Here is a 3,359-nt window from a genome sequence, read left to right as displayed (position 1 = left end):
AAATAAAAAATAAAAAGCACATGGCTAAATTCAAAAAAAATAGTAATAAAATAAAATAAAATAAAATAATTATATATATATTATTTATAGATACAATAAGTAATAAATGTATAAAATATAAATAGGAATACCGAAATCAGAACAGTTATTATCACAACAGCAGGAGGAAGGGCTGGCAGACGACTTCACTGTAGCTTTGTTGGGTTTTGTTTGTTTTTATTTTTGTTTTTGAATCTTGAATTTTTTTATACACAGTCTCACTTTGTTGCCCTGGATACCAGTGGCATCATCATAGCTCACAGCAACCCCCAAATCCTGGGCTTAAGTGATCCTCATGCCTCAGCCTCCTAAGTAGCTGGGACTACAGGCACCCACCACAACACCTAGCTAATTTTTCTGTTTTTAGTAGAGACAGGGTGTCACTCTTGCTTAGGCTGTCTGGAACTCCTCAGCTCAAGCAATCCACCCATCTCACCATTCCAGAGTGCTAGGATTACAGGTGTGAGCCACTGTACCCAACCTTGAATTTGAATTTTGAAATTAAAAAAATAAATCTGAAGCAGTTGTGGCAGAATGTTGAGATTGGACTGAGTGAATATGGATGTATAAGTTTTCCAGTTTCATTCTCCATATTTTTCTATATATTCAAAATTTAGGCCAGGTGCAATAGCTTGCCCCTGTAATCCCAGTACTTTGGGAGGCCAAGGCAGGAGGATGGCTTGAGGCCAGAAGTTGAAGTCCAGTCTAAGCTGTTGTGAGACCTTGTCTCTAGAAAAAATAATAAAAGTTAACCAGATGCAGTGGTGTACACCTCTAGTACCAGCTAATCCACAAACTTATGTAGGAGGATTGCATGTATCCAGGCTACAGTGAACTATAATCCAGCCACTGCACTTCAGCCTGGGCAACAGACCAAGGTTCTATCTCTTAAAAAAATTAAATTAGTAAATAAAAGTTGTCCTTCTTTTTTTAACATTGTTTTTGCTAAACATTGTTAGTTAATCAGAGGACAATTAATGAAATCTTAATTAAGCTATAAATCCACCAAAAGCTTTCTAACAATGATCTCATAATCATCAAATTAAATGTCTTAGAAAAGGAAACAATTGGCCTGGCTCTATACTCATGCCTGTAATCTTAGCACTCTAAAAAGCTGAAAGGGGAGGATTGCTAGAGGTCAGGAATTTAAGACTAGTCTGAGCATGAGCAAGACCATATCTCTACTAAAATTAGAAAAACAATAACTGTCCATCATGGTATGCTATTCAAGAGGCTGAAGTAGAAAGATCCCTTGAGCCTAGGGTTTGAAGTTGCAGTGAGCTACACTGACACCATGGCACAGTACCTGGATCTCTGTCAAAAAAAAAAAAAAAAGAGAAAGAGAGAGAGGAGGAGAGGAAATAATTGTCATATTAAGTAAAGATACATAATTTATTTAGGTATATTTAGTCATACTATATGATCCTCTTAGCCCAAAATGAATCTGATTCTTTGTCTTGATTCTGGGAGAGGGTTTGAGAGAACTATTCAGTTTCCCTGATCTTTCTCACATGCCATTGACAAGAGACAGCATCAGGTAAATAAAATAATCCGCAATTATTATAGAATAGAAGTGAGATGCTCATTTCCTCTTCTGCTTTGACAGGAGAGGTTATAAGACTCAGACAGGTATGGAGGTTCAGGCCTGTAGTCCTAGCACTCTTTGAGGCCAACAATGGAGGATTACTTGAGCTTAGAAGTTCAAGAGCAGACTCGGCGCCTGTGGCTCAAGCGGCTAAGGCGCCAGCCACATACACCTAAGGTGGCGGGTTCGAATCCAGCCCGGACCCACCAAACAACAATAATGGCTGCAACCAAAAAATAGCCGGGCATTGTGGTGGGCACCTGTGGTCCCAGCTACTTGGGAGGCTGAGGCAGGAGACTCGCTTGAGCCCAGGAGTTGGAGGTTGCAGTGAGCAGTGAAGCCATGGCACTCTACCCAGGGGCTCAGCTTGAGGCTCTGTCTCAAAAAAAAGAAAGAAATGAAGTTCGAGAACAGCCTGAGCAAAAGTGAGACCCTGTCTCTACTAAAAATAGAAAAAATTAGCTGGGCATTGTAGAAGGCACCTATAGTTCCAACTACTCAGGAGGCTGAGGCAGGAGGATCTCCGGAATCCAACAGTTTGAGATTGTTATAAGCTGGGCTGATCCCACTGCACTCCAGCCTCAGCAGTCAAGTAAGAATCGGTCTCAAAAAAAAAAAAAAAACTGGAATCATACAATATTTGTCTTTTTATAACTGGCTTTTTTCACTTAGCATAATGTCCTCAAGGTTCACCCATGCTATAGCATGTGACAGGATTTCCTTTCTAGTTAAGGCTGAACAATATTCCATTTTATGTATATACCACTTTTTCTGTATCCATTCATCTCTTCATGGATATTTAGGTTGCTTCATCTCTTGGCTATTGTGATTAATGCTTGCCTTTTGCTCTGTTAATTGTTGCCTTTGCTACAAAGTTTTTAAGTTCAATGTACTCCCCATTTTGCTTTTCTTGCTTATGCTTTTCATATCATATCAAAGAAATAATTGTTCATGTGAGTGTCATGAAGTTTTTACCCTATGTTTTCTTCTTGGACTTTATACTATCAATGTCTTCCATTTCAGCCTTTAATCCATTTGGAATTATGTTTTATAAATGGTGTATAATAAGAGTCCATTTTCATTCTTTTGCATATGGATATCCAGTTTTCTAGCACCGTTTCTCAAAGAGACTGTCCTTTCCCCCACTGGTTTATATATCTGTCTTTATGTGTGTGTGTTTTTGTTCCCACAGCTTTCTTTTCTTTTCTTTTCTGTTTTGTTTTGTTTTAAGACAGAGTCTCACTCTGTCACCCTGGGTAGAGTGCCATGTCATCACAGTTCACAGCAACCTCAGACTCTTAGGCTCAAACTATCCTCTTGCCTCAGCCTCCCAAATAGCTGGGACTAGAGGTGTATGCCATGACAACCAGCTATTTTTTTCTATTTTTTAGTAGAGACAGGGTCTTGCTTTTGCCCAGGCTGGTCTTAAACTCCTGAGCTTCAGCAATACACCCAATCAGCCTCCCAGAGTGCTAGGATTACAGGCCCATGGCTTTCTAATACAAGGTCTGACAATTAACTTCATGAATTTAACACTTATATTGGCAGCACTATAAAACAACTCAGTAAGGTTTCGTAACCTTAGTATATCAGTGTCTCATAATTGTGTTTGTATCGCCATGTGATGGTGTCTTGCTGAGTGGTTTTCAGTATTATTCTTGCATGTTTTTGTGTGCTGTTGCCAGAATGTCAGAGCTTGAATTAGAACGATGAACAGACGTTTGTTAATTTCTTG

At 39.2% G+C, this 3,359-nt stretch overlaps 1 protein-coding gene across 1 annotated transcript in view; it reads left to right on the top strand.

Annotated features, from left to right (window-relative positions):
- Positions 1-3,359, top strand: part of PRDM7 (PR/SET domain 7) — a 17,064-nt gene that overhangs the window by 571 nt on the left and 13,134 nt on the right. The gene's annotated exons all lie outside the window — the stretch shown is intronic.

This window comes from Otolemur garnettii, unplaced genomic scaffold, assembly GCF_000181295.1.
Source record: "Otolemur garnettii isolate 467f Iridium unplaced genomic scaffold, OtoGar3 scaffold00185, whole genome shotgun sequence".
NCBI classification, from domain to species: Eukaryota; Metazoa; Chordata; class Mammalia; order Primates; family Galagidae; genus Otolemur; species Otolemur garnettii.
This window is presented reverse-complemented; position numbering and strand designations above follow the sequence as displayed.